The 22,887-nt window shown below is 45.1% G+C and overlaps 1 non-coding gene across 1 annotated transcript; it reads right to left on the bottom strand.

The window, feature by feature from the left end:
• Window positions 1–523: 523 nt before the first annotated feature.
• Window positions 524–596, bottom strand: trnar-ucu (transfer RNA arginine (anticodon UCU)). The gene has a single exon. It is a non-coding gene; the product is annotated as a tRNA-Arg (tRNA).
• Window positions 597–22,887: the final 22,291 nt, after the last annotated feature.

Raw genomic sequence — 22,887 nt, 5'->3', positions numbered from 1 at the left:
CCTTGACTGGGTCCTGCAGTGGAGCTCTGACTATCTGCTCCAAACCTGTTCAGAAAAGCCCTCGCGTGAGAAGGGCAGGCCATTCAGCCCATCACATCCACACTGACCCTGTGAAGAGCATCCCACCCAGGCCCAACCCCTATCCTCTCACCCTGCATTCCCCAAAGCCAATCCACCGAACCTGCACATCTTTGGGCTGTGGGAGGAAACCAAAGCACCCGGAGTACCCCATGGAGAGAATGTGCAAACTCGACACAAACAGAAACCCAAGGGAGGGATCAAGGCCAGGTCCCTGACACTGTGAGGCAGCAGTGCTACCCACTGAGCCACCATGCCATTCCCCAGGAGAATCTCAGCAGGTTTTCAGCCATTGTAACTGTGCTTTCTCTTTCAGACAATTCACCTCAATCCTGCAAAACTTGCGCAAGAAGATGTTGGGCACCACTTCCCATAAACTGAATGCAGACAAAGAGATTTTCCCTAAATAGATTAGAAATCAAGTTGACAAAGGGCAATGGACTGACACCCCAGATGGGACTCGAACCCACAATCCCTGGCTTAGAAGGCCAGTGCCATATCCATTAGGCCACTGGGGCCACACAACAAGCTTAAAATGACAGACTATATGTACTGCACCCGACCTCTCATGCTGTGTGTTTCTGAGTGTGAAACTCTCACGAATTGTTTTTTACTCCTACCATCTCATGCTAAATTGTTGGCTGCTTGATAAATCAATCTCGCTTCCCATTTGTCCCCAAACGGACAGATGAGAAATTAACCAAACTCCAATGTTGCACAACTCAAGTCTGAGGAATATGGAGCAGATGAGAAAATAACAAAGGGCTCAATGTTATTTTGTGCAGCACCTTGAAGATATTTGCAGTTAGTGGGGAAGGAGTTACTGGAGATATTGCAAACAGCTGCATTGAGGACAAATCAACAGAATCATAGCAGGCATTCAGCCTATTGTGGCTGTGCTGTCTCTTTCAGACAATTCTCCCCAAGTTCTCCCAAATCCTGGAGTTACCTTGTGCCAGTTTCTAATAATCAGCGTTAAAAATCAGACAACACCAGGTTGTAGTCCAACAGGTTTATCTCAAAGTACTAGCTTTCGGAGCGCTGCTGCTTTTTCAGGTGGTTGTGGAGTATAAGATTGTAAGACACAGAATTTATGGCAAAAGTTTACAGTGTGATGTCACTGAAATTATATATTGAAAAAAGTCTGGATTGTGTGTGAAGTCTCTCATCTTTTAGAATGACCAGGTTGGTTTCAGTTCTTTCATGTGTAAATCACAAAACGTTTTTCATTGCCAAGTGAAATGGCAAGCTGTCCAATAAAAGCTAAATGCTGTGAATGCTGGAAATCTGAAGCAGAGAAAATGCTGGAGAAATCATGACTCAAAAACATGGTTGTGACTTTTTCAGAAAACTCAAAGAGGATTGATGAGGGCAGAGCGGTGGATGTGATCTATATGGACTTCAGTAAGGAGTTCGACAAGGTTCCCCATGGGAGGCTGATCAGCAAGGTTCAAACTCATGGAATACAAGGAGAACTAGCTATTTGGATACAGAACTGGCTCAAAGGTAGGAGACAGAGGATGGTGGTGGAGGGTTGTTTTTCAGACTGGAGCCCTGTGACCAATGGAGTGCCACAAGAATCAGTGCTGGGTCCACTACTTTCCGTCATTTATATATATGTTGGTATCATTATGAGGTCTCATTAGTAAGTTTGCAGATGACAACAAAATTGGAGGTGTAGTGGACAGCAAAGAAGGTTCCCTCAGATTCCAACGGGATCTTGATTAGAAGGGCCGATGAGCTGAGGAGTGATGGGTGGAGTTTAATTTAGATCAATGTGAGGTGCTGCATTTTGGGAAAGCAAATCTTAGCTGGGCTTATAGACTTAATGGGAATGTCCCAGGGAGTGTTGGTGAACAAAGACACCTTAGAGTGTAGGTTCATAGCTCCTTGAAAGTAGAGTCACAGATCGATAGGATAGTGAAGAAGGCGTTTGGTATGCTTTCCTTTATTCTAAATCAGTTGTGTACAGTCTATGCAGAGAGATAAGAACCAACAAAACATTGGAATGTTGACATTTCTCAAAGCTCCTGTATTGTTGTGAACAAAAAGGCATTTTCTACTTGAGCAGGAACTGATCTCTGTTCATTGTCAGGCACCGAGAGGGTCTGTGAATTGAAAGAATGATGTGATAATTTGTCAGAAAGACCTGAGACTGTGTTGTTTCCCTGTTACACCTTGGCAGCAGCTGCCCGAAACTTTAGTGTATCCCTCAACATGTCATCTGAGACATTTTAACATGCTGGGCTGTAACGCTCGCTTGATGCCAAGACTTTACACTGGCAAATGGCTATGTGTGCCCTCGTAGCATATTGGGTAAACCACTGTCCTCCTAAGTGTGGGATTGTGGGTTTAATTTCCCTCTGGGCTGCTTACGTTTTAAGCTTAGTCTTTGTAGCTGACTTTTGTCCCATGCCAACTTCATCACGATCCAAATTGACTGCATTGTTCAAACTACTCAGTTCAAAATAACTGAGGCTGTGTTGAGATTATGGTGAATGATGTGTAATAGAAACTTGCAAAACGCAATTCCAGGATTTGGGAGATCTTGGGGAGAATTGTCTGAAAGAGACAGCATAGCCACAATGGGCTGAATGCCCGCTAAGATTCTGTTGATTTAGAACATAAAACATAGAACGTAGAACAGTACAGCACCGAACAGGCCCTTCAGCCCACGATGTTGTGCCGTCCATTGATCCTCATGTATGCACCCTCAAATGTCTGTGACCATATGCATGTCCAGCAGTTTCTTAAATGTCCCCAATGACCTTGCTTCCAGAACTGCTGCTGGCAACGCATTCCATGCTCTCAAAACTCTCTGTGTAAAGAACCCGGCTCTGACATCCCCTCTATAATTTTCCTCCAACCAGCATCTTTCCTATAATAGGGCGACCAGAACTGGACACAGTATTCCAAGTGCAGTCTAACCAAAGAAAGCATTTGTCCTCAATGCAACTTTTTGCAACATCTCCACCTACTTCCTCCCCACTAACTGCAAATATCTTGAAAGCGTTGCACAAAATAACATTGAGCCCTTTGCTATTTTCCTGTCTGCTCCATTTTCCTCAGACTTGAGTTGTGCAATGTTGGAGTTTGGTTGGTTTCTTGTCTGTCCGTTTGGGGACAAATGGGAAGTGAGATTGATTTATCAAGCAGCTAATTTTTTTAGCATAAGATGGAAGTTGTAAAAAACAATTAGTGAGAGTATAAAACTGAGAAAAACACAATATGAGCCATCAGGGTGCAGTATTTGAAGGCTGCCAGTTTGATAACAGACATGTAGACCCAGTGGCCTAATGGATAAGATATTGGGCTCCTAAGCCAGGGACTGTGTGCTCAAATCCCATCATGAGTGGATAACTTCCATAGGTTACCCTCTTTGAACTTTAATGCTAATCTACATTATAAAAATCCCCATGTCTGCATTCAGTTGATGGGAAGTGCTGTCCAAAATGAACTTGCACAAAGTTGTCGGGGATCTGCAGGATTGGGTCGAAATTGCCTGAAAGAGACAGCAGAGCCACAATGGGGAAAGAACTGCTGAGATTCTCCTGGGGCTGGCATGGTGACTCACAGCGTCAGGGACCTGGCTTTGATTCCTCTCTTTGTGTCGAGTTTGCACATTCTCTCCATGGGGTACTCGGAGTGCATTGTGTTTTTCCCACAGCCCAAAGATGTGCAGGTTCGGTGGATTGGTTTTGGGGAATGCAGGGTGAGAGGTTAGGGATTGGGCCTGGATGGGATGCTCTTCAGAGGCTGATTGTGGACTTGATGGGGTGAATGGCTTGTCCCCCTCACTCGAGGGCTTTTATGAACATGTTTGGAGCAGATGGTCAGAGCTCTGCTGCAGATCCCAGTCAAGGCTTTTCTAAGGGACTGGCATCCAGGTGTGTGTTCATATCCTTCTTTTCCCTGATCTTCCAAAATGTTCTGTAGCTTTGGCCAAAGGGGTCATGAGCCGGGTTCACATCATCCAATGGGGTCACACTGCCAGGAGCTAGACAACGGATTTACTCAGACTGACACTTCCAGTCATCGAGTCATAGAGATGTACAGCACAGAAACACACCCTCGGTCCAACCCGTCCATGCTGAACAGATATCCCAACCCAATCTAGTCCCACCTTCCAGCACTCGGCCCATCTCCCTCCAAACTCTTCCTATTCATATACCATCCAGATGCCTTTTAAATGATGTAATTGTACCAGCCTCCACCACTTCCTCTGGCAGCTCATTCCACACACACACACCACCCTCTGCCTGAAAAAGTTGCCCCTCAGGTCTCTTTTATATCTTTTCCCTCTCACCCTAAACCTAAGCCCTCTAGTTCGGGAGTCCCCCACCCCAGGGTAAAGACCTTGGCTGTTTACCCTATTCATGCTGCTCATGCTCCAGAATTGTTTATAAAAGCCCAAGGGTGAGGAGGGCAGGCCATTCAGCCCATCACGTCCACACTGACCCTCTGAAGAGCATCCCAGCCAGGCCTAACCCCTATCCTCTCACCCTGCATTCCCCAAAACCAATCCACCGAACCTGCACATCTTTCGGATGTGGGAGGAAACCAAAGCACCCGGAGTACCCCATGGAGAGAATGTGCAAACTCGACACAAACAGACACCCAAGGGAGGAATCAAAGCCAGGTCCCTGACACTGTGAGGCAGCAGTGCTACCCACTGAGCCACCATGCCATCCCCAGGAGAATCTCAGCAGGTTTTCAGCCATTGTGACTGTCCTGTCTCTTTCAGGGAATTCTGCAGATCCCCAAAATATCTGTGTAAGATCACACAGGGAACCACATCCCGTCAACTGAAAGCAGACGTCGGGACGTTGTCAAAGAGGATTAAAGACTCGGGACACATGTATCAAGAGTCAAACACCCCAGACAGGACTTGAAACCACAATCCCTGGCTTCGGAGGCCAGTGCATTATCCATTAGGCCACTGAGGCCCCACACCCACACTAGCAATGGCAGCGTTTAAATACTGCACCCTGACCTCTCATCGTGTGTGTTTCTGTGTGTTGCACTCTCACTATTTGGTTCTTACCCCTTCCATCTCATGCTAAATCGTTGGCTGCTTCATAAATTGATCCTGCCTCCCATTTCTCCCCAAATGGACAGATGAGAAATCAACCAAACTCCAACTTTGCACAACTCAAGTCTGAGGAAAATGGAGCAGACAGGAAAATAGCAAAGGGCTCAATGTTATTTTGTGCAGCACTTTCAAGATATTTGCAGTTACTGGGGAAGATGGAAGTGGAGATGTTGCAAAAAGCTGCATTGAGGACAAATCAACCCAATCTTGTTGGGCATTCAGCCCATTGTGGCTGTGCTGTCTCTTTCAGACAATTCATCCCAGGATCTCCCAAATCCCGGAATTATCTTGTATAAGTTTCTACTAAACAGCATTTGCCATAATCTCAACATAGGCACAATGATTTTTAACAGAGTAGTTAAAAAATCCAGTCAATTTGGATTGAGGTGAAGTTGACATGGGATGAAAATCAGCCACTGCAAAGACCAGGCATAAAAATGAAATCCCTGAAATCCCAGATTTCAGAGGCCAGTGCCATAGCCATTAGGCCACGAGGGCACTATATTGGCAGACCACTGGAAACAGTTGGCCTCAAATGAGTGCGACAGACAAGCACACTCCCAGATCTGTGACAACACACTGAGGGACGCACTAAAGGTTCGGGCAGCTGCTGCCAAGGTGTAACAGGGAAACAACACAGTCTCAGGTCTTTCTGACAAATGATCACATTGTCCTTTCAGTTCTCAGACCCTCTTGGTGCCTGACACTGAACAGAGATTGTATCCCTGCGGAGGGCCGCTGTCCTGGCCTTGAGATGTATGCTCAACCGTCAGGAGATGGGTGAATGCCAGATTTAAAAATCACACAACACCAGGTTATAGTCGAACATGTGGAAGCACTAGGTTTCGGAGCACTGCTCCTTCATCAGGTGGTTGTGGAGAATAAGATTGCAGGACACAGAATTTATAGCAAATGTTTACAGTGTGATGCAACTGAAATTGTATCTTGAGAAAGACCTGGATTGTTTGTTAAGTCTCTCATCTTTTAGAATGGCCAGGTTGGTTTTCGTTCTTTCATATGTAAATTGCAAAACTTTTATCAAAAGTTACATTCTCAAGTGAACTTTAACAATTGGTGTCATGTCGGCTCAGATGATGTATTGAAGGTGTGAGCTCCCCTGTGGGAGGCTGTCTGTGCCACAATGGTCAGACTTTTTCTAATCTAATAAACAGATTTACAGCATCTTACATGGATTCATACAGTTTTTGAGCAAAGTAAAATGTAATTCTGTAAGTACAAGTTCATCACACAAACTTATATGTGTGTGTATATGTGTGTGTGCATGTGTGTGTGTATATGTGAGTGTGTGTATGTGTGTGTGTATATGTGTGTCTGTGGGTGTGTATGTGTGTGTGTATATGTGTGTGGGTATTTATGTGTGTGTATACATGTATGTGTGTGTATATAGGTGTGTGTGTATGTGTGTGTATGTGTGTATGTACGTGTGTGTGTATGTATGTGTGTGTGTGTATATGTATGTGTGTGTATGTGCGTGTATGTGCGTCTGTTGTATGTGCATGTGTGTGTATGTGTATGTTTGTGTTTGTGTCTGTATGTGCATGTGTATATGTGTGCGCGTGTATGTGTGTGTTTGTGTGTATGTGTGTGTATTGTGTGTGTATATGTATGTGTGTGGGTGTGTGTGTGGGTGTGTATGTATGTGTATGTGTGTGTGTATGTATGTGTGTGTATGTGTATGTGTGTGTATGTGTGTGTGTGCATTTGTATGTGTGTATGTGTATGTGTGTGTTTATGTGTATGTGTGTGTGTTATGTGTATGTGCGTGTGTATACATATGCGAGGTCTTGCACTTTGGCAAAAAGAATAAAAGCACAGACTACTTTCTAAACGGTGAGAAATTTCGTAAAGCCAAAGTACAAAGTGACCTGGGAGTGCTAGTCGAGGATTCTCTAAAGGTCAACATGCAGGTTGAGTCTGTGATTAAGAAAGCGAATGCAATGTTGTCACTTATCTCAAGAGGGTTGGAATATAAAAACACCGTTGTGCTACTGAGACTTTATAAAGCTCTGGTTCGGCCCCATTTGGAGTACTGTGTCCAGTTTTGGTCCCCACACCTCAGGAAGGACATACTGGCACTGGAACGTGTCCAGCGGAGATTCACACGGATGATCCCTGGAATGGTAGGTCTAACATATGAGGAACGGCTGAGGATCCTGGGATTGTATTCATTGGAGTTCAGAAGATTAAGGGGAGACTTAATAGAGACGTACAAGATAATACATGGCTTGGAAAGGGTGGACTCTAGGAAATTATTTCCGTTAGGTGAGGAGACTAGGACCCGTGGACACAGACTTAGAATTAGAGGGGGTAAATTCAGAACAGAAATGTGGAGACATTTCTTCAGCCAGAGAGTGGTGGGCCTGTGGAATTCATTGCCGCGGAGTGCAGTGGAGGCCGGGACGCTAAATGTCTTCAAGGCAGAGATTGATAGATTCTTGTTGTCTCGGGGAATTAAGGGCTACGGGGAGAATGCGGGTAAGTGGAGTTGAAATGCCCAGCAGCCATGATTGAATGGCGGAGTGGACTCGATGGGCCGAATGGCATTACTTCCACTCCTATGTCTTATGGTCTTATGGTCTTATGGTATGTGTATGTGTATGTGTGTGTATGTGTATCTATGTATGTGTATGTGTGTGTATGTGCATGTGCGTATGTGTGTGTGTATGTGTGTGTCTGTTTAGGTATGTGTGTGTTTGTGTGTTTGTGTCTGTATGTGTGTGTGTGTTTGTGTGTGTATGTGTGTGTGTATTTGTATGTGCATGTGTGTGTGTTTGTGTGTGTGTATGTGTTTGTTTATGTGTGTGTGTATGTGTGTGTATGTGTATGTGTGTGTGCATGTGTGTGTATGTGTATGTGTATGTGTGTGTGTGTATGTGCGTGTGTATTTGTGTGTGTATGTGTGTGTGTATGTGTGTGTGTATTTGTATATGTGTGTGTATGTATGTGTGTGTGTATGTGTATGTGCATGTGTACGTGTATGTGTGTGTGTATGTGTGTATGTGTGTGAGTGTATGTGCGTGTGTATTTGTGTGTGTATGTGCGTGTGTATGTGTGTATACGCGTGTGTGAGTGTATGTGTGTGTGTATTTGTGTGTGTGTATGTGTGTGTGTATGTGTATGTGTGTGTATGGGTGTGTGTATGTGTATGTCTGTGTATGGGTGTGTGTATGTGTATGTCTGTGTGTATGTGTGTATATGTGTGTTTGAGTGTGTATGTGTGTGTGTGTATATATGTGTGTGAGTGTACGTGTCTGTGTATGTGTATGTGTATGTGTGTGTGTATGTGTGTATATGTGTGTGTGAGTGTATGTGTCTGTGTATGTGTATGTGTCTGTGTGTGTGTATGTGTGTGTGTGTGTATGTGTGTGTGTGTGTGTGTGTGTGTGTGTGTGTAGTTGAATGGGGTCACCTGTAATGTCCCAGTTGAGGCCATCTCCATTGTTCCCAAACTTGGTGATCAGCCTCTGCTCGGCCACTTTTCATTGTTGCCTGTCCCGAAGTCCCCCTTGGAGGAAGGTCCGAGGGCGAATGTCCCGAATTGCTGAAGTGTTCTCTGACTGGGAGGGAACACTCCTGTCTGTTGACACTCATAACAGCCACACCCACCACCCCCCCCACCCTATATACACACACACAGACGCACGCGCACACACATGCACACACACACACGCGCACACACACACGCGCGCACACACACATACAAGCACACACACAGACGCACGCGCACACACACACACAAACACACGTACACACACGCACACAGACGCGCACACGCCCGCACTCACACTCACACATGCACACACGCTCACAACCACGAACACATACACACGCACACACACACACACACACGCACATACAAGCGCACACACATAGACATACAAACACACACACACACACACAAGCACATATAAGTTTGTGGGGTGAGTTTGTATTTGCGGAACTACATTTTACTTTGCTCAAAAACTGTATGAACTACAGAGCTAAGGAGAGAATTGTGGCAGCTCCCAGAATCAGGTGGCTCAGTGGTTAGCCCTACTGCCTCACAATAGCAGGGTCCCATGTCCAATTCCGACTTTGGACAAATGCCTGTGTGGAATTTGCACATTGCTCTGGTTTCCTCCCACAGTACAAAGGTGAATTGGCCATGTTAAATTGCCCATAGTGTTACCTGTTTCCACACTGTAGGTAGTCTAATCCAAGGGAAGGATCTGAAGGCCCTAATTTACGAGGGCTCTAAGCTCATGCCTTTCCAGGACTTCTCAGCGGTGGGAAACCAGAAAAGAAAACCTTACGATGATGAGCCTAAGACATAGGAATGGAAGTAAGGCCATTCAGCCCATCGGGTCCACCCTCCCATTCAATGGTGAATGATGGGCATTTCAACGCCACTTCGTGGCACTCTCATCGTCACCCTTAATTCCTTGTGCGATCAAGAATTTATCAATCTCTGCCCTGAAGACAATTAACGTCCTGGCCTCTGCTGTGCTCCACGGCAATGAATTCCACAGGCCCACCACTCTCTGCCTGAAGAAATGTCTCCTCATTTCCGTTCTAAATTGACCCCCTTCTAATTCTCAGGCTGTGCCCATGGGTCCTGATGGAAACACATTCCCAGCATCCACCCTTTCTAATCCATGCATTAACTAGTAAATTTGTATTAGATCTCCCCTCAACCTTCGAAACTCTAATCAATACAATCCCAGGATCCTCAGCTGTTCATTATATGTTAAGCCTCCCATTCCAGGGATCATCTGTGTGAATCCCCGCTGGACATGCTCCAGTGCCAGTATGTCCTTCCTGAGGTGTGGAGCCCAAAATTGGATACAGTATTTCAAATGGGGCCTAACCAGAGCTTTATAAAGTCTCAGAAGGACATTGCAGCTTTTACATTCCAACCCTCTTGAGATAAATGGCAACATTACATTTGTTTTCTTAACCACGGACTCAACCTGCAAGTCAACCTTTAGAGATTCCTGGACTATCATTCCCAGATCCCTTTGTACTTTGGCTTTAAGAATTTTCTCACTGTTTAAAAAATAGTCCATGCCTGTATTCCTTTTTCCAAAGTGCAAGTCCTAGCATTTGCTCAGGTTGAATTTCATCAGCCATTTCCTGGACCACTCTCCTAAACTGTCTAAATCTTTCTGCAGCCTCCCATCTCCTCAGAACAACCTGCTTGTCTGCCTAACTTTGCATCATCGGTGAACTTCGCCAGAATGTCCCACAGTCCCTTCATCCAGATCATTAATATATAAAGTGAACAGCTGTGGCCCCAACACTGAACCCTACGGGACACCACTTGTCACCAGCTGTCATTCCAAGAAAGAACCTTTTATCCCAACTCTCTGCCTTCTGTCAGACAGCCAATTCCCAATCCATGCCAGTAGCTCACCTCGAACACCATGGACCTTCACCGTACTCAGCAGTCTCCCGTGAGGCACCTTATCAAAGGCCTTCTGGAAATCTAGGTAGATAACATCCACTGGGTTTCCCTGGTCTAACCTACTTGTTACCTCTTCAAAGAATTCTAACAGGTTTGTCAGGCATGACCTCCTCTTACTAAATCCATGGTGACTTGTTCTAATCCAACCGTGCACTTCCAAGAATTTAGAAATCTCATCCTTAATGATGGATCCTAAAATTTAACCTACAACCGAGGTTATACAAACTGGCCTATAATTTTCCATCTTTTATCTTGATCTTTTCTTGAACAAGGTGTTTACAACAGTGATTTTCCAATCATCTGGGAATTTCCCTGACTCCAGTGATTTACGAAAGATTAAAAATAGCCTCTACTATTTCCTCAGCCACCTCCCTCAGAACTCTAGGATGTAGACCACCAGGGCCGGGAGATTTATCAATTTTAAGACCTTTTAGCTTTTCGAGCACTTCCTCTTTTGTAATGGCTACCATACTCAAATCTGCCCCCTGACTCTGCTTAATTGTTAGGATAATGCTCATGTCTTCCACTGTGAAGACTGACACAAAGTATTTACCAAGTTCTTCAGCCATTACCTTATCTCCCTTCACGAGCCTTCCTGCATCAATTTGAAACGGCCCAATTTCTAATAATGCCTCTCGCTTGTTTCTTATGTATTGACAGAAACTTTAAGAATCATTTCTAATATTACTGGCTAGCTTACCTTCATATTTGATCCTCTCCTTCATATTTCTATGTCTTTGTTATCCTCTGTTTGTTTTTGTCGTCTTCCCAATCTTCTGATTTCCCAGTGCTCTTGGCCACTTTGGAGGCTCTCTCTTTCCCTATGATACATTTCCTGACTTCCTTTGTCAGCCCTGGCTGTTTACTTCCCGCCCCCTGACGGATAATGTTTCTGCCAAGAGAAGACTGAGGGAGTTTGGGATCCAGTACTCTCTGAGGTATCCGGCGGTGCTCCGATAACCTTACATGGATCCGTACATCTCTTTGATACATCGGAGAAGGCAAGAGACTTTGTGGACAAATTAACTGAATCTGAACAATTTAGTATCTACAAATAGTGTTGTTTGGTTATGTCTTTGCTGTTTTTTAAAAAAACCGAGGAAGTCCAGTTGGAGCTTTCTTTTCCTTGTTTTCCCGATTGGTAATAATCCGGTTTAAACTGTGTTTGGTGGCGGTTGAGATGTGTACTTTCAATTTCTAAGTGAAGTTATACCAGAGGATGGGTGGGGTATTTACCCCATCGATCTTAAATGTTTTTTTTTCTTTATTCATATTGCTATTCTATGGTATATTTACTTTCTATTCTGCTTGTGTTTGTGGTACGGCTCTAGCTAGAAGGAGGGAAAATGGTTGGGATGGCGAGATGCCTACTTATGGGCAGTTTGGGATGAGTAGTTGACCCTTTGGGCAGGAGGTGAGTTCCCCTATTCAGCGCCATTGGCACTTGAAATGGTGGTTTGTATTGCTTTTAATCTTTGATAGTTTTGTAGGTTTGTTAAATGTAGTGGTTTCAGTTTATGTAGTTTTCATATTTGATGGATCATATGACACTAAGGCTCAGTGATTTGTGGTTTGAGTTCCTCCTCTCTGGAATTTAAATGTTACTGCAGAATGTTATGGCTAATGACTTGATTAAATGTGAACCTGGAATATCAAGGGAAGTCACTCACCAATTAAGAGGAAGAAGGTACTTTTGAGTCTTAGAAAGGAGAAAGGGGATATTCCTTTGTTACAGGAGACGCACTTGGATGACAGGGAGCATTTGAAACTACAGCAGAATGGATTTGATCGGGTTTACTTCACATCATTTAATACCAGAAATAGGGGAGTGGCTGTATTGGTGAGGAGGAATCTCCCATTTAAGATACAAGAGTGTGTTAAAGACACTCACACAGGAGGTTTGCAATTCTTATAGCGTTGTTAAATGGGGAAGAATATGGTGTTTAAATGTTTATTGCCCTCCAGCTCAGCCCCTCACCTTTTTGCGAGATACATTTTCTAAATTGATCAGTCTGGAGTACTGGCATATCATTATAAGGGGAGATTTTAACTGTCTCATGGATCTCACAGTACAGAGGTTGCCCAAAGACCCCCCCCCCCCCCCCACCCGCCAACCACGATACCCTCTGTACAAACTAAACAATGAGTCGATCTGTGTGTGGAGTGAGGGTTGGTGGACATCTGGAGGTGTCTCCACCCTACAGGCAGGGATTTTACGGGTTTTCTTTTCTAATCCACACAGTTGTCACACCAGGATTGATTTTTTTTCCAATCCCCGTGGCAACCCTGGACTTGGTGGCACCTTGTACGATCGGTAATATTACCATCTACACTCCAGTGTACCTGTTGGTTAAGATTAAGGACATTACAGTGGGTCCAAGGCATTGGCAAATGGATCCCTTTATCCTCAAGGATAATACGTTTGTGGAGCATTACTCTCGGGCATTTTGGGCTTTCCTAGACATTAACTCATGCTCGGATGGTAGCCAATCCTTCCTTTTGGAAATTGCCAAAGCCTATGCCAGTGGGTCAGTTATTTCCTACACTGCCAGTAGGAGGCGGAAGAAGGGTGAGCAGCAACGTCTCCTCGAAGCACGGTTGAAGGCAGCTGAGAAGGTCGACTTTGACAGACCCTTATTGGTCAAGTTACAGAGGATTACGGCGCTGTGGTCTGCATTGAATTCCATGCTCACGCAGACAGCAAAGAATGAGCTTAATTTTGCAAAGCAAAGGTTATATGATCATGGAGACAGGTCTGGTAAATACTTAGCATATCTCGCTAGGAAAAGGAGCGCCCCTCAAGCCATTACAGTGATTAGGGAAGGGTCTGGGAACCGAACGTGTGACTCCAAAAAGATTAATGTGTCATTCCAGAGATTCTACTCTAAGTTATACCAATCTGAGGGTTGTGAGGAGGGGTGGGCCAAAATGGAGGCTTTATTCAAGGATCTGGAGCTCCTGGGTGTGACCCCCGAACAAGAGTCTTTTCTCAATGTCCCCTTATCAGAGCAAGAGGTGCAGGAGGCTGTGAAGCAGCTTCAGGGTGGAAAGGCACCCGGTCCTGATGGACTTCCCAGCGAATTCTAGAAGGAATTTATGAACATATTGTCAGGCCCGATGTTCAACATGTTTAATGACTCATACAGCCATGATTGTCTCCCGCCATCTCTGAGAGAGGGCAATATTTCGCTTATTCTTATAAAAGGGAAGGTCCCGGGGGACTGAGCTTAGTTCAGACCCATTTCACTCTTAAATGTGGAATTGAAAATCCTCTATAATACTCTTGTGTTAAGGCTGGAGACTGTGTTACCTTCTATTGTTAAAGAGGACCAGACGGGCTTCATAAAGGGCCGCAGATCCTCCAATAATGTTAGGAGGCTGCTTAATGTAATTCAAGTGTGTCAACAACAGTCAATATAGGGATTGGTGATTTCTCTAGATACAGAGAAGGTGCTTGACCGAGTTGAGAGGGTGTACCTTTTCCATACTCTGGAGCGGTTTGTTTTGGGCGAAGTTTTTATAAGTTGGGTAAAGGTTCTCCACAATGACCCTCTCACTGCAATCATCACCAACAGGGTGTGATCAAGCAATTTTAACATTTTTTGGGGTCAGCCGGCAGGTCTGTTCCCTTTCGCCACTGCTTTTTACAGTGTGGATTGAATCATTGGTGGAGGCCATTTATAGGGATCCCAATATATCAGCTCCAGACGTGGGGTCAAATTTACGTCAGAGTTTACTGTATGTGGACGATGTCCTCATTCTTTCATCAAATCCAGCAGTTTCAGTCCCTCGCCTGTTAGCATGCATCTGTGTGTTTGGCACCTTTTTGGGGGACAAGATTAATCTTGCAAAATCAGAGTCTATGCCTATGGGTGGTCTTATGAAAGTGTTAAGTCTTGAGGGTGAATATCGATTCCCATTTAAATGGTCACGGGGGTGGGGTTTTGTGTATTTGAGCATGTTCATTACTCCAGTTCTGAATCGGCTGTTCAAAGCCAATTTTGTTCAATTATTTGACAAAATCAAACAAGACCTTCAAAGATGGAGGCGCTTCTGGTCTCGTGGTTGGGTCGGATAGTGTTTATTAAGATGAATATTCTCCCTCGTTTACTATACCCTATATGGATGCTCCCCCTGATTTTCGATAAGCGAACATTCAGGAGACTGAACGGCTGGTTCAGCCCCTTTATTTGACATCGTCAGTGGCCCCTCATTAAATGAGCTAAACTGCGAGTGTCTCACAGACTGGGGGGAGTGGATCTCCCCAACATTAAAAGCTACCAACTAAGCTCCCTTTTATCCTACATGAGTGATTGGGCTTGTGGGGACCCTCTTTCAATAGGGTTAGATATTGAAACCTCCCAGACTAAGGTGACCCCTTACTCACTTGCTGTGTTTGGACAAAATGAGGACAGTTAGGGAATATTGCCATAACCCAATAGTTATCGATACTGTTAAAGCACGGAGGGCAATTCGGCAGAGGGAAGGCAATCTTGGCAAAACATCTTCTCTTACACCGGGTATGCCGGGTTTTCAACCGGCGATGATAGATTCAGGATTCAAACATTGGGCAGCTAGGGGTGTGTCTTGCGTGGGCGATTTGTTTGAGGGAGACAGAACGCCCCTGGTGCACACCTTCCACCCTACCAACCTTTGCATAAACCAAATCATCCGCCGACATTTCCGCCTCCTCCAAACAGACCCCACCACCAGGGATATATTTCCCTCCCCACCCCTTTCCGCCTTCCGCAAAGACCGTTCCCTCCGCGACTACCTGGTTAGGTCCATGCCCCCAAACAACCCACCCTCCAATCCTGGCACTTTCCCCTGCCACCGCAGGAACTGTAAAACCTGCGCCCACACCTCCTCCCTCACCTCTATCCAAGGCCCTAAAGGAGCCTTCCACATCCATCAAAGTTTTACTCGCACATCCACTAATATCATTTATTGTATCCGTTGCTCCTGATGCGGTCTCCTCTACATTGGGGAGACTGGGCGCCTCCTAGCAGAGCGCTTTAGGGAACATCTCCGGGACACCCGCACCAATCAACCACACTGCCCCGTGGCCCAACATTTCAACTCCCCCTCCCACTCTGCCGAGGACATGTAGGTCCTGGACCTCCTTCACCGCTGCTCCCTCACCACCAGACACCTGGAGGAAGAACGCCTCATCTTCCGCCTCGGAACACTTCAACCCCAGGGCATCAATGTGGATTTCAACAGTTTCCTCATTTCCCCTTCCCCCACCTCACCCTAGTTCCAAACTTCCAGCTCAGTTACTGTCCCCATGACTTGTCCAGACTTGTCCTACCTGCCTATCTCCTTTTCCACCTATCCACTCCACCCTCTCCTCATTGACCTATCACCTTCATCCCCTCCCCCACTCACCCATTGTATTCCATGGTACTTTCTCCCCATCCCCACCCTCCTCTAGCTTATCTCTCCACGCTTCAGGCTCACTGCCTTTATTCCTGATGAAGGGCTTTTGCCCGAACATCGATTTCGAAGCTACTTGGATGCTGCCTGAACTGCTGTGCTCTTCCAGCGCCACTAATCCAGAATCTCTTCTTCTGGGCCTGCCCAGTGTGCTCCCTGCAGATGAGCAGACAAAAAACATCTCAATATCCTCATATTTTGTGCAAGAAAGAATATCTTGTTAGGTTGGTTATATGAAAACCCCCCTGGGCCTGTTGGGTTGGCGGGAGATTGCTATGGAGCACATCCCCTTGGATTTTCTCACAAGTATGGTACACAACAAAACTGAGGGCGGGTGGCAATTGTTTTACATTTTTCTTGTGTTTTTTTTAATTGTTTTGATTTGTATTGCTTTGTATTTCTTGTAATATTAAAAAATACATTTTTTCAATAAAAATATATTTTAAAATATTGTGATAGTCATTTAAAAAGGCTCTGTAACACGAGTGAAAATCTTCAAGAAAGCTAACACATACAGAGTCATAGACTTGGACAGACCCTTCAGTCCAACTCGACCATGCCAACCAGATCGCCTCAATTAATCTAGTCCCAGAAGGCAGCATTTGGCCCATATCCCTCATTTGTTCTTGTCTTTCTGGGACCATTCCTTCAATGATGGCTGTGCAAACATTGAGCTTGTTAGACTTCCATACTGTCCTGTTGGCATTGAACAGAAAAAAGTACAGGTGAAATAAATTCATTCCACACTCAATAATTTATATTTTAAATGGTATGAGTCGGACCAAGGTAATAGTGACCCTAAAGGTGGAAGATGCATGAAAATATTTGCTTTGCAAGTAATGATGAAGCAGTTATGAAGGAGCTCTGACATCACCACGGTCTGCAAATCATAATCGGGCTAACCAGACTCAAGAACTAAAGAGAAACCAAGAACATCTCACCAATATTACCATGAAGGTTGGTCACAGCGAAGGATCAATAGCGAGACCGCAAAAACACATTTCATATCTCTCTGTGCTGTAACTTTGTGCTGTCTTTCTCCATTGAAACTGGGCCGTAGGGCCTGTTTCCATACTGTAGGGAATCTATCTCAATCTAATCTAATCTAAAAAATAATATCCAGCTGCTTTATTCTTTCTGCCAAAGTGTATGACCTCACACATTCCCACATTGTCTTTTATTTGCTAAATTTTCTGCCAAGCCCTTAACCCATCCATCTCCCTCTGTAAACTCTGTGAGTCAGCCTCAGCAGTTGCCTTCCCACAAACGTTGTCCAATCTGTGGATGTGGCACTCCAAGTTCTCCAACGATGGCCTAACTACCTCACATCTCCATCGTAGCCTCCTTGCAATTGTATTCAATACCTTGACTAAGAAAGGTAAGGGCCCAAATGCATAGCCACAGCCCCATCAGTTCCAACCTTGAACACCCAGATTTCAATCATTTCCATTGACATATTGGACCTTATCATAAATACCAAACATGCAGGAAATCTGGGGTTCAGCTGGTAATGTTGACAGAATATAGCTTAGACTGACACCAACACATCCAAAACAGAAGCTGCTTTGTCCATAGATTGGTAGGTCTATCTGTTGGAGCCCCAGTGACCTCATGGGTAAGGCACTAACTTCCTAAACCAGAGATTGTGGGCTCAATTCTTATTTGGGGTTTTGATTTTGTTTAACCCTTCACTGTGCACCTGATCTCAATCCTGTATGGTCACATGACCATGACAACAAAATTAGGCATTCTCAATTGATCCTCAGCTAAAGAAATTTGACTTGACTGAAAATTGGCCAAACTAAAGAAAACAGCAGCTATCGGCTCGAGAGAACAGTGCAGCTCAGATCAAAGAGTTACCAAGATTCAAGAAGAACCAGTTGCAACCAGACTGAGGGTTGTATATTGGAGAAGTGTGAGCCTGAGTCAATCCACTTTCTAGCTCCTGGCATGACAACAGTGAAGGGTATTGGTGTGACCCCATTGGATGATGTGAATCCAGCTCATGACCGTATTGGCCAAAGCCACAGAAGATTCTGGAAGATCAGGGACATGGGAAGAGGAAAACACACCTGAATGCCAAACCCTTAACAAAGCCTTGACTGGGTCCTGCAGTGGAGCTCTGACCATCTGCTCCAAAACTGTTCATAAAAGTCCTCGCGTGAATAGTGCAGGCCATTCAGACCATCACATCCACACTGACCCTCTGAAGAGCATCCCATCCAGGCCCAACCCCTATCCTCTCACCCTGCATTCCCCAAAGTCAATCCACCGAACCTGCACATCTTGGAGCTGTGGGATGAAACCAAAGCACCCGGAGTACCCCATGGAGAGAATGTGCAAACTCAACACAAACAGACACCCAAGGGAGGAATCAAAGCCAGGTCCCTGACACTGTGAGGCAGCAGTGCTACCCACTGAGCCACCATGCCATCCCCAGGAGAATCTCAGTAGGTTTTCAGCCATTGTGACTGTGCTTTCCCTTTCAGACAATTCACCTCAATCCTGCAAAAGATGACGTTGGGCGCCACATCCCATCAACTGAATACAGATGTGGAAATTTTCCCAAAGTAGATTAGAAATCAAGTTAACAAAGGGCATGCGACTGACACCCCAGATGGGTCACGAACCCACAATCTCTGGCTTAGAAGGCCAGTGCCATCTCCTTTTGGCCACTGGGGCCACACCGCAGGCAGAAAATCACAGCCTTTATGTACTGCACCCGACCTCTCATACTGTGTGTTTCTGAGTTTAAAACTCTCACTGATTGTTTTTGACCCCAATCATCTCATGCTAAACTGTTGGCTGCTTGATTAATCAATCTCACTTCCCATTTGTCCCCAAACGGACAGACGAGAAATTAACCAAACTCCAATGTTGCACAACTCAATTCTGAGGAACATGGAGCAGACGAGAAAATAGCAAAGGGCTCAATGTTATTTTGTGCAGCACCTTGAAGATATTTGCAGTTGGTGGGGAAGGAGTTACTGGAGATGTTGCAAACATTGAGGACAGATCAACAGAATCATAGCAGGCATTCAGCCCATTGTGGCTGTGCTGTCTCTTTCAGACAATACACCCCAAGATCTCCCAATTCCTGGAATTATCTTGTGCAAGTTTCTAATAATCATCGTTAAAAATCAGACAACACCAGGTTGTAGTCCAACAGGTTTATCTCAAAGTACTAGCTTTCGGAGCGCTGCTGCTTCGTCAGGTGGTTGTGGAGTATAAGATTGTAAGACACAGAATTTATGGCAAAAGTTTACAGTTTGATGTCACTGAAATTACATATTGAAAAAAATCTGGATTGTGTGTGAAGTCTCTCATCTTTTAGAATGACCAGGTTGGTTCCAGTTCTTTCATGTGTAAATCACAAAATGTTTTTCATTGCCAAGTGAAATGGCAAGCTGTCCAATAAAAGCTAAATGCTGTGAATGCTGGAAATCTGAAACAGAGAAAATGCTGGAGAAATCATGACTCAAAAACATGATTGAGTTTTCTGAAAAAGTCACAAAGAGGATTGATGAGGGCAGAGCGGTGGATGTGATCTACATGGAGTTCAGTAAGGAGTTTGACAAGGTTCCCCATGGGAAGCTGATCAGCAAGGTTAGATCTCATGGAATACAGGGAGAACTAGCTATTTGGATACAGAACTGGCTCAAAGGTAGGAGACAGAGGATGGTGGTGGAGGGTTGTTTTTCAGACTGGAGCCCTGTGACCAGTGGAGTGCCACAAGAATCAGTGCTGGATCCACCACTTTCCGTCATTTATATATATGTTAGTATCATTATGAGGTATCATTAGTAAGTTTGCAGATGACACCAAAATTGGAGGTGTAGTGGACAGCAAAGAAGGTCCCCTCAGATTACAACGGGATCTTGATTAGAAGGGCCGATGAGCTGAGGAGTGATGGGTGGAGTTTAATTTAGATCAATGTGAGGTGCTGCATTTTGGGAAAGCAAATCTTAGCTGGGCTTATAGACTTAATGGGAATGTCCCAGGGAGTGTTGGTGAACAAAGAGACCTTAGAGTGTAGGTTCATAGCTCCTTGAAAGTAGAGTCGGGGATCGATAGGATAGTGAAGAAGGCGTTTGGTATGCTTTCCTTGATTCTAAATCAGTTGTGTACAGTCTATGCAGAGAGATAAGAACCAACAAAACACTGGAATGTTGACATTTCTCAAAGCTTCTGTATCGTTGTGAACAAAAAGGCATTTTGTACTTGGGCAGGAACCGATCTCTGTTCATTGTCAGGCACCAAGAGGGTCTGAGAATTGAAAGAACGATGTGATAATTTGTCAGAAAGACCTGAGACTGTGTAGTTTCCCTGTTACACCTTGGCAGCAGCTGACCGAAACTTTAGTGTATCCCTCAAAATGTCATCTGAGATGTTGGAACATGCTGTGCTGTAACACTCGCTTGATGCCAAGACTTTACACTTGCAAATGGCTATGTGTGCCCTAGTAGCATATTGGGTAAACCACTGTCCACCTAAGTGTGGGATTGTGGGTTTAATTTCCCTCTGGGCTGCGTACGTTTTAAGCTTGGTCTTTGTAGCTGACTTTTGTCCCATGATTCCTGAAGAAGGGCTGATGCCCGAAACGTCGATTCTACTGTTCCTTGGATGCTGCCTGACCTGCTGCACTTTTCCAGCATCACATTTTCAGCTCTGATCTCCAGCATCTGAAGTCCTCACTTTCTCCTTGAATTTTGCCCCATGCAAACTTTATCACGATCCAAATTGACTGCATTTTTCAAACTACTCTGTTCAAAATCACTGTGCCTGTGTTGAGATTATGGCGAATGATGTGTAATAGAAACTTGCACAAGACAATTCCAGGATTTGGGAGATCTTGGGGAGAATTGTCTGAAAGAGACAGCGCAGCCACAATGGGCTGAATGCCGGCTAAGATCCTGTTGATTTAGAACATAAAACATAGAACATAGAACAGTACAGCATCGAACAGGCCCTTCAGCCCACGTTGTTGTGCCGACCATTGATCCTCATGTACGCACCCTCAAATGTCTGTGACCATATGCATGTCCAGCAGTTTCTTAAATGTCCCCAATGACCTTGCTTCCACAACTGCTGCTGGCAACGTATTCCATGCTCTCAAAACTCTCTGTGTAAAGAACCCGGCTCTGACATCCCCTCTATACTTTCCTCCAACCAGCTTAAAATTATGACCCCTGGTGTTAGCCATTTCTGCCCTGGGAAATAGTCTCTGGCTATCGACTCTATCCATGCCTCTCATTATCTTGTATACCTCAATTAGGTCCCCTCTCCTCCTCCTTTGCTCCAATGAGAAAAGTCTGAGCTCAGTCAACCTCTCTCCATAAGATAAGCCCTCCAGTCCAGGCAGCATCCTGGTAAACCGCCTCTGAACCCTCTCCAAAGCATCCACATCTTTCCTATAATAGGGCGAACAGAACTGGACGCAGTATTCCAAGTGTGGTCTAAGCAAAGAAAGGATTTGTCCTCAATGCAACTTTTTGCAATTTCTCCACCTACCACCTCCCCACTCACTGCAAATATCTTGAAAGCGTTGCACAAAATAACTTTGAACCCTTTGCTATTTTCCTGTCTGCTCCATTTTCCTCAGATGTAAGTTGTGCAATGTTGGAGTTTGGTTGGTTTCTTGTCTGTCCGTTTGGGGACAAATGGGAAGCGAGATTGATTTATCAAGCAGCTAATTTTTTAGCATGAGATGGAAGTTGTAAAAAACAATCAGTGAGAGTATAAAACTGAGAAAAACACAATATGAGCCATCAGGGTGCAGTATTTAAAGGCTGCCAGTTTAACAGCAGACATGTAGCCCCAGTGGCCTAATGGATAAAATATTGGCCTCCTAAGCCAGGGATTGTGGGTTCAAACCCTATCCTGAGTGGCTAACTTTCATAGGTTGCCCTCTTTGAGCTTTACTTCTAATCTACATTCTAAACATCCTCATGTCTGCATTCAGTTGATGGGAAGTGCTGTCCAACATGAACTTGCACAAAGTTGTCGGGGATCTGCAGGATTGGGTCGAAATTGCCTGAAAGAGACAGCAGAGCCACAATGGGGAAAGAACTACTGAGAGTCTCCTAGGGCTGGCATGGTGACTCACAGTGTCAAGGACCTGGCTTTGATTCCTCCCTTGGGTGTCTGTTTGTATCGAGTTTGCACATTCTCTCCATGGGGTTCTCGGAGTGCATTGTGTTCCTCCCACAGCCCAAAGATGTGCAGGTTTGGTGGATTGGCTTTGGGGAATGCAGGGTGAGAGGATAGGGGTAGGGCCTGGCTGGGATGCTCTTCAGAGGGTCAGTGTGGATGTGATGGGCTGAATGGCCTCCTCCCATCCCACTCTAGAGCTTCTCTGTCCAAGTTTGGAGCAATTGGTCCCTTCCCGTCCCTTCGCGAAGCCTTGACTGGGCCTTGCAGTGGAGCTCTGACCATCTGCTCCAAACTTGGAGGACGGGAAAAAGTTGTGACTGTAAGAGCTGCCCCATTTTTGAGGCATTTTAGGTGTCGGGGGTGATTTCCTCAAATTCCAGGAGCAGCAATTACTGTTTTATTATGCAACTTTGGAGGAAAAATAACTCAAAACAACGGCACTTTTAAAAGGAAGAAAATCAGACAAAGAAAGTGAGTACATGGTCAGGAGGGCGGGAGGGAAGAAACCTACACTGCTCACTGATATGGATAGGAAGGGTCGAGAGGGATATGGGCCCAGTGTGGGCGAATGGGACGGGATTAGATTAGGATATGGGGTCGGCATGGACGGGTTGGAGCGAAGGGTCTGTTTCCATGCTGTACATCTCTATGGCTCTATGACATG

The sequence above is a fragment of the Chiloscyllium punctatum genome, chromosome 18, assembly GCF_047496795.1.
Source record: "Chiloscyllium punctatum isolate Juve2018m chromosome 18, sChiPun1.3, whole genome shotgun sequence".
Classification (NCBI taxonomy): Eukaryota; Metazoa; Chordata; class Chondrichthyes; order Orectolobiformes; family Hemiscylliidae; genus Chiloscyllium; species Chiloscyllium punctatum.
The sequence above is the reverse complement of the archived record's forward strand: the minus strand, read 5'-3'. Positions and strand labels throughout refer to the sequence as shown.